We start from the raw sequence: 13,269 nt of genomic DNA, 5'->3' as shown, positions 1-13,269 counted from the left end.
CCAATAAACAAAACAGCAGCGAAAAAAGGAAGTTGTAGGATGAACAATGCATTTCATCCAAAGTCTAACAGTCTGTTTCATTACGGATAATAATTTATATTACTTGAGTAGCAGGGTAAGACAGAACAAAACAATCAACAGAAAGCCATGGCTGCCCTCATTCGGTCCAACGTTCCCTAGAGCAACAGCATCATTTACCTGAAGGAGCACGTGTCACAATTAAGGAGTACTCATACAAAACTATTTCCTTTCTTCTTAAAAATGTGCCACAGACTATACTTTTCACTTAAAAGAATGCACAACGCATAAACTAATGAAAGACGGCCTGTCTCCATCTCTTGTCGATGAGAAAAGGCCAGAGTGATTAGACTCCAATCCGAAATGGTGTCCGCTGGCCAATGCCCAAGGTCTCCAATTTGGAGCAATCGAGCTGAGCATTTTTGGGCGTTGTGCTCCTATGACAAGGATGTCAGGAATAAGTGGCTGCTGGGGAGGTTGAAGGCATCTGCAATTGCACAGCCATTTCATACTTGGTCATCTGTTCATTGTCAGACCTGTGAAAGGTTCTCTTAGTGGATGGATCCAGCATCCTCTTCTCTGCCAGCAGCCAGCACACACTGGCTGTCCTTCGCGAGTGTGGGGAACCTCTGCCGCAAATGGTCCATGTTTGCTGGCTTGTTGCTGAACTGCACCTTGTCGAACATAACTGTCACAGCACTTTCTTCAGCTTTTCAATTTCCCCACAAAGAACAGGAATTCTCAACACAGCAGTCCCTAATATACCCCAGGACCACCTTTTCTCCGTCTAATTTTGTTTTTCCATACAGATTCAGGGGACTTGGTATATCTTCTTCTGTGAAAAGGGATTTGTCCTTTGCTAAATTCCCGGAGGCACCGACATTCAGCTGGGAAGCAGCTTCTGGCTGACTCTCAACATCTGGTCTCTCTGCAGCACAATGCACTATGATGTGAGGCTGAAAATCGCGAATGAGGTGATGAACCGCTTCAGAATCCAACAGGTTCACTTGTTCGAATTTCGGCCTTGCTCTTCGAAAGCCACAGCCAACGGCAAACCTGTTGCTCCACTGAAACTCTTTGTAAATGGCTCTGCCTAGAAGCCTGGTGGCACCGGTAATGAGAACCCGCCGGCTAGGGATGTTCACTTCCTCCTGTTTCTTGTCCTCCGACATTTCAGGCATGATTCCAGAACTATTTTGGGGAAAACGCAGCGAGAGGAATCTGGGCGTCTGGCTTCTCCAGCCGGGTTCGCAGATGCAAAGACATAAATAAGTGTGCAGGCTGGAGCAGTGAGCCAGTGGTGAGCCCGAGTGCGGTCCCCCAGTTCCCCTTCCCCGGCCCAGCTTACTCCTGGGAACCAATAACCCTGCATCGGGCTATTCCCGGCTGGATAACAAGGAGTGAGGAACCGCACTCAGACCACCCTCCACTAGGAACAGCAGTGAGCCAGCAGTGATTCAGGGACACAGGACTGGAACAGCAGTGAACCAGCAGTGAGCCAGCTGTGAGCCAGCTGTGATCCAACAGTGATCAAGGGACACAAGACTGAAAACAAGATGGCAAGAGGAAAGGGAAAGAACATACCCCAGGGAAACCGTGACAACCTAGCAACACCAGTACCCAGCTCTCCCATCACAGCAAACATTGGAATGCCAAACACACCAGAAAAAAAAAGACACAGACTTAAAATCATACCTCAAGACAATGATAGAGATCTTTAAACAAGAACGGGAGGAAAAGCATAAAGAATCAGAAGCTTTTAAAGAGGAAACAAGAAAAACACTCAAAGAACTCAAAGAAATAAAGAAAAACAGAACCAAAGAGATGAAGGAATGGAAGAAGGAATTTAAAACGGAAATTGACACAATAAAGAAAACACTAAAAGAGATAACCCTAGAGGTAGAACACCAAAAAAGGAAACCAGAGTCACAGATGCAAAGCATTTCCAATAGACAACAAGAGATGGAAGAGAGAATCTCGGGGGCAGAAGACAACATTGAAAACATAGACAAAACAGTCAGAGAAGATACAAAAACCAAAAAGCTCCTAACCCAAAATGTCCAGGAGATCCAGGACACAATGAGAAGACCAAACCTAAGGATAATAGGAATAGAAGAGGGAGAAGAGTATCAACTAAGAGGCACAGTAAATATCTTCAACAAAATCATAGAAGAAAACTTCCCAACCCTTAAGAATGAGATGACCATGAGCAGTAAAACAAGCCGACCAAACTCCAAATAGATTGGATCAGAAAAGAAACTCCTCCTGACACATAATAGTCAAAACGCCAAGTTCCCAAAAGAAAGAAAAAAAATTAAAAGCAGTAAGGGAAAAAGTCCATGTAACTTATAAAGGCAGACCAATCAGAATCACACCCAATTTCTCAACAGAGACTATGAAAGCAAGAAGATCCTGGACAGACATCATACAGACCCTAAGAGAGCACAAGTGCCAGCCCAAGCTGCTATACCCAGCAAAACTCTCAATCATCATAGATGGAGAGATTAAGATATTCCAACACAAAACTAAATTTACAAAATATCTGACAACAAACCCAACAGTACAATGAATTATAGGTGGAAAACCAATTACAAGGAGGGGAACTATATCCCAAAAAAAAACAAGAAAACTTGTAAGCAAAAAAACAAAAAGAAGAAAGACATACAGGCACAATTCAACCTCCAAAAGCAAAAATAGCAGGAAACAGCAACCACTATTCCTTGATATTTGTTAACATAAATAGACTCAATTCCCCAATAAAAAGACATAGACTATCAGACTGGATACATAAACAAAACCCAGCAATTTGTTGCATAAAAGAAATTCATCTCAGAGACAAAGACAGACACTTTCTCAGAGTAAACGGGTGGGAAAAAAACCTTCCAAGCAAATGGCCCCAAGAAGGAAGCTGGAGTGGCCATTCTAATATCGAATAAAGTAGATTTTTCAACCAAAAGTTATCAAAAAAGATAAGGAAGAACACTTTTTACTCATTACAGGGAAAATCTGTCAGGAGGAACTCTCAATCCTTAACATATATGCTCCAAATATAAAAGCACCCACATTCATAAAAGAAACCCTAATAAAGCTCAAAAAAATACATTTCACTCCACACAATAATAGTGGGAGACTTTAATACCCCACTCTCACCAATGGACAGATCAGAGAAGCAAAAACTGAACAAGGATACTGTAAAACTAGCAGAGGTTATAAACCAACTAGAATTAATAGATATCTACAGAACATATCATCCAAAAAGAAAGAATACAACTTCTTCTCAGCACCTCATGGCACCTTCTCAAAAATTGACCACATAATTGGTCACAAAACAAGCCTCAATAGATATAAGAAGATTGAAATACTCCCATGCATCCTCTCAAACCACCATGGTCTAAGGCTAGTCTTTAACAACAACAAAGACAACAAAAAGCCCACATACACATGGAAACTAAACAATGCTCAGTTAAACAATAGCAGGGTCAAGGAAGAAATAAAGAAGTAAATCAAGAATTTTCTAGAATTCAATGAAAACAAAAACACAACATACCCAAACCTATGGGATGAAATGAAAGCAGTACTGAGAGGAAAATTCATAGCTCTGAGTGCTTCCAAAAAGAAACTGGAGAAAGCATACATCAGCAATGTGACAGCACAGTTGAAAGCTCTAGAACAAAAGGAAGCAGATACACCCAAGGGGAGTAGACAGCAAAAAAGAATTAGACAGGAGAGAAATCGACCAAATAGAAGCAAAAAGAACCATTGAAAGAATCAACAAAACCAAGAGCTGCTTCTTTGAGAAAATCAACAAGATTGATAAACCCTTAGCCAGACTAATGAGAGGGCAAAGAGAGAGTATCCAAATTAACAATATAAGAAAGGAAAGTGGAGAAATAACAACTGAAACTGAGGAAATTCAAAAAATTATCAGATCATGTTACAAAAGCCTATACTCAACAAAGCTGGAAAATCTGGAGAAAATGGATGACTTCCTAGAGAGATACATGGTACTAAAGTTAAATCAGGACCAGGTAAACCATCAAAATAATCTCATAAAACCTAAAGAAATAGAGGCAGTCATCAAAGCCTCCCAACCAAAAAAAAAAAAAAAAAAAAAAAAAAAAAAAAAAAAAAAAAAAAACCCAGGTCTATATGGGTTTAGTGCAGAAATTTATCAGACATTTATTGACAACATAATACCAATACTCTCCAAACTATTCCACAAAATAGAATCAGATAGAAAACTACCCATCTCATTTTTTGAGGCTACAATAACCCTCGTTCCTAAACCACACAAAGACCCTACAAGGAAAGAGAACCTCAGATCAGCCTCACTTATGACCATTGATGCAAAATTACTCAACAAAACGTTGCAAACCGAATCCAAGAACACATCAAAACGATCATTCACCATGATCAAGTACGCTTCATTCCTGGCATGCAGGGATGGTTTAACATATGGAAATCCATCAATGTAATCCACCATATAAACAAACTCAAAGAAAAAAAAAACCACATGGTCATCTCATTAGATGCTGAGAAAGCATTTGACAAAATTCAACACCCCTTCATGTTAAAAGACTTGGAAAGAACAGGAATCCAAGGCCCATACCTAAACATAATAAAAGCAATATACAGCAAACCAACAGCCAACATCAAACTTAACTGTAGAACACATGAAGCAATCCCACTAAAATCAGGGACTCGACAAGGCTGCCCACTCTCCCCCTACCTATTCAACATAGTACTGGAAGTCCTGGCTGGACCAATTAGACAGCAAAAGGAGATCAAGGGGATAGAAATCAGAAAGGAGGAAGTAAAAACATCACTCTTTGCAGATGACATGATAGTATACTTAAGTGACCTTACAAATTCCACCAGAGAACTCCTACAGCTGATAAACAAGTTCAGCAAAGTGGCTGGATACAAAATTAACTCAAACAAATCAGTAGCCTTCCTATATATATATAGGACAAACATGTGGAGAAAGAAATTAGGGAAAAGGTACCCTTCACACTAGTCACAAAAACTATGAAATACCTTGGTGTGAATCTAACTAAGCAAGTGAAGGACCTATATGACAAGAACTTCAAACCTCTAAAAAAGGAAATCGAGGAAGATCTCAGAAAATGGAAAGATCTCCCATGCTCATGGATTGGAAGGATCAACATTTTAAAAATGGCCATCTTACCAAAAGCAATCTACAGATTCAATGCAATCCCCATCAAAATTCCAACCTAGTTCTTCATGGAATTGGAAAGATCAATGTGCAATTTCATCTGGAATAACAAAAGACCTAGAATAGCAAAATCCATCCTCAACAACAAGAAAACATCTGCGGGAATCACTATCCCTGACCTCAAGCTATATTACAAGGCAATTGTGCTGAAAACTGCATGGTACTGGTACAGAAATAGGCACGTGGATCAATGGAATAGAATAGAAGACCCAGAAATGAGTTCTCACGTATATGGTCACCTGATTTTTGACAAAGGACCTGTAAACATTCAATGGAAAAAGGACAGCCTATTCAACAAATGGTGTTAGTCCAACTGGCTCTCAGCATGCAGAATAATGAAAATAGACCCTTTCTTATCTCCTTGTACAAAGCTCAAGTGCAAGTGGATCAAAGATCTCCACATTAAACCAGGTACACTGGAACTATTAGATGAGAAAGTCGGGAAAACCTTTGAATTCACAGGCACAGGAGAAAATTTCCTAAACAGAAAACCAATAGCTCGAGCTCTAAGGTCAAAGATTAACAAATGGGACTTAATGAGATTGCAAAGTTTCTGTAAGGCTAAAAACACTATCATGAAAACAAAATGGCAGCCAACACAGTGGGAAAAGTTGTTTACCAACCCCACATCAGATAGAAGCCTAATATCCAAGATATACAAAGAACTCAAAAAGCTAGATACCAGAGAATCAAACAACCCTATTAAAAATAGGGTACAGTCTTAAAAATTTCTCAATTGAGGAATATGGAATGGCTGAGAAACATTTAAGAAAGTGCTCAAACAACCTCCTTAGCCATCAGGGAAATGCAAATCAAAACACTCCTGAGATTCCACCTCACACCAGTCAGATTGGCCAAGATCCAAAACTCAGATGACAATAGATTCTGGTGAGGAAATGGAGAAAGAGGAACACTTCTCCACTGCTGGTGGGGTTGTAAACTGATACAACCAATCTGGGAATCAGTCTAGCAGTTCCTCAGAAAAATGGATATAGTACTACCTGAAGACCCAGCTATTCCACTTCCTGGCATTTACTCCAGAGATAGTCCAATATACAACAAAGACACAAGCACCACAATGTTCATTGCAGCTCTATTTATAATAGCCAGAAACTGGAAAGAACCAAGATGTCCTTCAGTAGATGAATGGATACAAAAATTGTGGTAAATTTAAACAATGGAGTCCTACTCAGCTATCAGAAACAATGGCCTAACGAAATTCTTAAGAAAATGGCTTCATCTAGAGAATATCATCCTGAGTGAGATAACCCAGTCACAAAAGAGCAGACATAACATGCAGTCAGTGATAATGGGATACTAACCCCAGAAAGCCCTTAACACCCCAGAAACAACCCACCGACTGTGTAAAGATCAAGAAAAAAAAGAAAATATATATTTTAATTTAAATAGAACTGTATCACATACTTCTATTTTCCTACAGCCCCTCCCAGTTTCTCTCCTATCTTCTCAAATTAATAACCTCTTTTCCTATATTATTGTTACATATATATGTATGTGTATGTATAGGTACCCACAAATACTTAACTACAACCTTATAAAAAATGTGTTTGAATACTTTTATGCAAAAATGCGTAAAAATCTGTACCTTTGTCTTTGTTCTTTAAAATAAAGTTTTAAAAAAGTATGCAGGCTGGGATTTGAAGTGATAAAGTTTTCATTTTGTTCTGGTAGAGAAAGCACCATTGGTTACCTTAAGAGAGGAGTTCAAGGTCACTTGTCTCCTCTGTGCCCTGTATGATGGTGTCTCCATACTTGTAGGTGCAGCTTACAGATTAAAGAAAAGCTAATAATGGGTCTTCTGTATATGAAAGGTCAGATTTTGAGGAAACCAGGATTTCTGTACTCTTTACTGAATGGATAACAAAAAACTAAATTCTACACTGCATATGTCAGGGTAGATATAAATTGAAAAATAAAATATTTATTTCTGTGTAACAATGATTAGCCTTTGTTGTCTTTGTCGTTTGTTTAGAAACTTTCTAAATATATATATTTACCTTAGAAATATATAAACTAATAAAATAGTTTAAAGCTTTTAGTACTCTGAATGGTTTATTCAGCAAAACACAGTAACATATCAGAAAGAGTCTTTCATGAAGCTTCCATCTGGAAGGACTTCTGTAGTGAGAATTGATCACCTATAAACAGAGAGCACAATGGTGGCATTCTTTGAGCAGAAATACAATGTAGCCAATGGGCCAGCTACAATGTTCTGAAACAGGGCATCTCTCAGACTCACTCTGAGACCAGGTTCCAAGACCAGATGGCTTCCCCTTTAAAAGATGCTCCTGTCCTAGAAGGGTGCCCTTGTTCCATAGAACGTCTCTTGATTGCAAACGTGTATGAAACACGCATATGTTTTGCTATTTTTATATTCAATTTTGTTTAAGAAAATCTAGGCAGAGTGAGGTTAAGTTATCCAATGACACTTTTAAGTATAAGTACGAATAAAATTTTAGAGATTGCATGGTTGTCCAAAGATGTGATTTACTCTCCATTTTGACTAAACATATTTTCATTAAAAAAAAATCATATAATCGAAGTTTGTTTCTTATACTTTCAAGATGACTAGAAAGTGCCCTGAATGCTAGAAATGATCTTGCTGGTTTAAAACTCAGGGACAATTTTCTCATATTTTTGAATTCTTCTTTTGTTTCATATTCATTGAAGAAGATAGTGCCCTGTGTCTTAGGGCCTGTGGGCGTGGAGATGTAAATTCATTCTGGGCACCTGACTTCCAGAAATAAAGCATTTAGAATTTAGGTATTTCTAACCAAAGAGTACCCATAGATGGACGCATGAATGCAGCTGCACATGTTCAGAGGATGGCCTTGTTGAGCATCAATGTGAGAAGAACTTGGTCCTGCCAAGGCTCAATGCACCAGGGTAGGGGAATGTCAGGGTGGGAGGGTGTGGGTGGGTAGGGGAGCACTTCCATAGAAGCAGGGAGAGGGGACGGAATAGGGGGTTTATGGAGGGAAAACCAGGAAAGGGGATAACATTTGAAATGTAAATAAAATATATCCAATAAAATAATAATAAAAATAAGAGTCAAGACAAGTTTTAAATTTATGCTTATGTTTTGCAGTCTTACGAAAAAAGAAGACATGTTGGCTCACCCAGATGACCACATTGGTGTTCTTGAGGATGGTGCCCCATGACTCAGAGTTGCTAACTGGTCTCCACAGAGGTTTTGGGTGGGGCTAAACTTTGTGGATTTTTCTGTACATTTGATAAATGTATGAGATCATTGCAGCTGCATTATAAACTTGACCCAGTCCTGCTATTAATTAATCAGTCCATGGTTTCCATTTTGACCTTCTTTATGCTATAGAAAGAATGTTCAATGAAGCCATCTCTGTAAACCACTTTCCCTAGCTCTGATTGCCTTAAAACAAAGGTAACTTTTATTAAAAATGAACTTGCCAATATAGTTTTCTAAAAGTTGAAATGATTGTGAAGTACATGTTAAAAAAGTGAATTTGTGAGAGATTTCAGTGTTGATGGCTGCATTGGGCAATTAGTCCTGACTTCTTTTGATAGTTGGCCATTAGGAAACAGCAATTGTTTAAATCAAAGCTTGATTATTAGTATTAACAGTCAGATCACAATTTATACATAACCATGCTTATATTTCCTATAATTACGTATGTGTATATGCTTCAGAATGCTAACAAAGGGGCTAAAAGAGCTCCAAGTCTTTACAGAACCTAAAGAAAGAGAAGTCAGGAAGAACTGATATGTACGAGTCTCTGCAGGGCTTGAATAAGCTAGCAAGGAGATTGAGGAGTGTGGTGGCTGCTCATGGTTTTCAACTTGACTACATCTGGAATTAACTAATCCTCTAAATGAAGGACATACTGGTGATGGATTATGTTTAAATTGAAGTAGAAAGATCTACTTTAAATTTATATCACTGATGTGGAAAGACTTAGATTTAATCTAGATCTTTTGAGCCGTAAAAAGATATACCTTTAATCCAGATATTCAGGTAGCAAAATACACATTTATTTCTTTATTATTATTTCCTTTATTTGTATCTTAAATGCAGTCCCCCATCCTGCTCCCCCTGCCCGAGTTTTTCTCCTGTGCCCCATCACCACAAAAAAAGAGACAGAAAGAGCTACAGAAGAACTAAGCAGCTGGACATGCTGCCGGGATGGTTTTTACCAAGTCAGAAGGAATAAGGAAGGTCAAGAACTGCCAGGGCCCACCTTTACTATGCTCACGCCAACACTCCCTTCACTCACAATAGACCCCAGTGTGCTTTTTATAGTGGAGTCTTTCTGGGCAATGTACAGTCTCCCAGTGACTATTTGACACAATGCATGAAGAAACAAGAATTAGACACAGGACATTCTCAACAAACCTTTGCTTTTCATTTGCTACATTAATCACTGCCAAGAATGTGAGCACCAGGCTAAGGCAGAGGAGAAAGTTTAAACAGCAGAGTCCATGCTCCTCCTGGGCTCACACCAAAGCCATCCTTTGAACTGCCATTCTCTTGGTGCACATCATTCCTCAGTCCTTTTAGATCCAGAAATTCAGTGACCCATACTTAATGAAATAGATGAACTCTGACTTCTGCTGACTGGGACCCCGTGTCTGTTATGCAATACTGGACCTGAGTGGCCTTGGAGTCATGTAGGTGCCTTAGATGATACACACAGTGACCTTAGTTTGCTCTTTTCACGGTAGTCTTTTACAGACACTTCCTCTACATGGCATTACTACTTATCTTCTTTAAAAAAATCTATTCATTTATTTATGTTTGTGTGTGTGTGTGTGTGTGTGTGTGTGTGTGCGTGTGCGCGTGTGTGTCCAAGTGTTTGTCAGTGTAGCACATGCATGCAGTGCCTGAAGAGGCCAAAAGAGAGCATCAGCTACTGTAGAACTAAATTTATAGACGATTGTGAGCCACCTTGTGGGTGCAGAGAACAAGCCAGATCCTCTGCAAGGATGGCCATGACTGAAGCCCTGAGCATGCTCTCAAGTCCCTACCATTATCTTCTTGAAGCAGACTTGCTCTGATGGCTTACAGCATGCCCTGGTCTGACGTCATGAGTTGACCAATGATAGCCAGGTCTCAGGACTACAGTTGTCTACCTACTGAAAACATTCTTTGTTTTCATTCCATCTTTAGTCAGATTCTCTCAGATGTACTCTAGTGTGTCACTGAAGGAGCCCCAAATGTTGATTGCTTCTCAAATGCCAATACCAGGAAAGCATCTGTATTAAAGAACTGGGAATTTGCAAGAAAACACAATCTCCGCTCTCATTCCTCCTCCATGTGTTGGAAGGGGTGCATCTCTGTGTGATGCTAGGAGAGCAAAGGCTTCGCTGGTCATGAGGGCAAGAGCAATTCTGAGGAAGATGGTGGATTGGAAACACTCAGCTTTTGCTGGTATCTACAAAATTCTGAAATAAAACATGAGAGTCTCTTACTAAAAGAGAGAAGTGTGTGGTAGAGAAAGGCACTGGTGTTTTGTGGTAAAGAGGCCAGGAAGAATTCAGAAATACATCCTGATCCTCACAGCAAACACAGAAAAATGGGTTTTCAGCTTTCTTGGGCTCTCTAGTGCCCCTAAAAGTACTTATCTTAAAAAAAAAAAAAAAAAACCTTGCAGTCATATAGTCTGACAATAAAGACCAGAAGCAAATTACCAATGAATGTCCCTCTCTGTGAGTTCAAAAACAGGAAAATTGTAAACGTGTGCTACTCTGCAGTCAACATCCAGATTTTTTTTCAATTGAGAGAAAATATAATCTTTATTTATTTTTTTATGCTATAGTGTATACATATCTTGCAAACACTAGAATCTTCCCTAGGATTGTTCCCAGGTTCAATAAGAGAATAGAAGGTTATTGTTCTAAGGAAACAAAACTGCCAAAATCTCCAAGTGGTAAGAGAAAAAAAATTACATACATCGTATGATGAAAACATTTTAATAGAAGAAATAGAGATTGATTCGGCCCTATTTTTGGGGTAAATTAAAATTTTATATTCATATTTGTAATTATCGTTCACAATGTGATGGGCCAACTGGATCAATGGAGGATGAATTTTTCCACTTAAACTGAGGATGAAGTCAGTAAAGGCTTTTCCTTCATTTACATCATGCATTGGCTATTGGGAGTGCTTCTAGGTCAGAAGGCTATGGCACTTTCGGACAGAATTCGAGGTAAAAAAGGAAGGCTCATTTCCTTTGGAGATATCAATCTAGCAAGGAAGGAGTAAAAGTGTTGCTCTTGGCAGAGTATGGCCTAGATTGTGTACAGGTGTAGTAAAGATATCTTGTATACTCAGGTGTGTGATTGAGATATGCTCAGAATGTTCACAGTAGAGAGTTGGATGTAACTTATCAGATCCTCCATAGAAATAAAGATTTGAGAAAGAGAACAGATCTCTTTCTGTATCAGAAGCAGATCTCTATTCTGATTCTTGCAGTTTGGAGATGTAAAGAGGGAACCAGCAATATTGGAAACTCTAGACATATAAGGTTGGTTGTTGTTCATTTATCATTTCATATGTTTCTATCATATAATGAAAAGGGAATTAATCCAGAGGCAACTCTTGAAGCAAACAAATGTAGTAATTAAGAAGGGAGAGGGAAAGTCATCCTTTAGAGACTGAGGTTCCATAGAGGGCTTCATTCTCCCTGACATGGTGATGTCTTAATTTCTTGAGGATAATTTATGGTGGCAGTGCTCTGCAAACACCTAAGGTACAAATGTGACCTAAAAAGGATCATTTGCATGAAGGACCAGAGCCTTTCTGCCCCTGATCACTGTGGTGAGTAGACCAGTTTTTTTTTTCACTCATATGTGCATGCAACACTTAAAGACACACATCCTCCTCTCTTTTGCTAAGCTAATGTGTAGAGGAGAGATGCTGAGTCTGATCACATCCACTCTTCTGACATTTAAGGATCAGAGTAACTGGGGCCAGTTCCAGGAGACCTGATCTGAGGAAGCACAGGTAGTCAATCCTGTGTTTAGGTTCTGCAGTCATGAGAGCATGTTGGGATGAATCTTTGTCTGATGCTCCCTCTTTTCTTCCACTAACTAGAAGTAAATAGAAGCTTTTCAATTTTCTGTGAAAAATATTGTCTCTAGCCTCAAAGTTCCCTTGCCTTATAAAAATGTCTGTATTGTAACTTTAATCCACCCAATTCACCTTTTTAAAATTTTTCTACATTTTCAGTGCCAGCAAAATTTATCTGTTAGTTTTGCATGGTGCTGTTTTATTTATATGGTTCATTTGTGAATCCATCCTTAAACTCTGCATTCTGGTTTGGGATGTTCTACTGAACTTGTAAGGCAGTATGATTATTGTATTCCCAGGTAGTAGTGAGGATAGCTAGATATACAAAAATGAAAAAAGAATGAGCTTGGCACGGTGGCACATCCAACCACTAGGGAAGTATATGCAGGTGGACCTCTGTGAGGTCGAGGCAAGTCTAGGAAGAACACGGGTGTCTCATAGCAACAATAAAGGGTTTAAATATATAATCATGAACTTGCCAAATTTTGAGTTGCTATAACCAAGGTGATTTCTGTTACAGTAAATATTAAAAGGATGGTTGAACCTTTTGTTGACCCTCACGGTCTCACTCCATGGACGCCCCTCCAGTGTGGATCCGAGCACACACAATAGGTCCCCACACCAGTTGGCACTCCAGGCAACCTCTAAGAACTCAGGCGTGATTCAATCCACCACCCTTGTTGTTTCTGTCCCGGATGGATATGACCACTTCTGTATTTTCTTTCCTCCACTGCCCTGCACAAACATGACTCCAAAGCCCAACAGCTTTTTATACAGGCTTATATACTAAATTCTCAATCCACAAACCCTCTGCACAATAAGATTATATCCAATGGACAAAGATACAGACTGTCATTCTATATGAGATAAAAGACCTATAGAATCCCTTAAAATATTCATACCTACCTAACACAAATTAAGTCCATCTGGATCCAAATCATCCTTTTAG

The 13,269-nt window shown here is 39.2% G+C and overlaps 1 pseudogene across 1 annotated transcript; it reads right to left on the bottom strand.

Annotated features, from left to right (window-relative positions):
* Positions 1-310: 310 nt before the first annotated feature.
* Positions 311-1,199, bottom strand: LOC308421877 (methionine adenosyltransferase 2 subunit beta-like; annotated as a pseudogene). The gene has a single exon. The product of its transcript is annotated as a methionine adenosyltransferase 2 subunit beta-like (transcript).
* Between the last annotated feature and the right edge of the window lie 12,070 nt (positions 1,200-13,269).

The sequence above is a fragment of the Micromys minutus genome (assembly GCF_963924665.1).
Source record: "Micromys minutus genome assembly, chromosome: 6".
NCBI classification, from domain to species: Eukaryota; Metazoa; Chordata; class Mammalia; order Rodentia; family Muridae; genus Micromys; species Micromys minutus.
The sequence above is the reverse complement of the archived record's forward strand: the minus strand, read 5'-3'. Positions and strand labels throughout refer to the sequence as shown.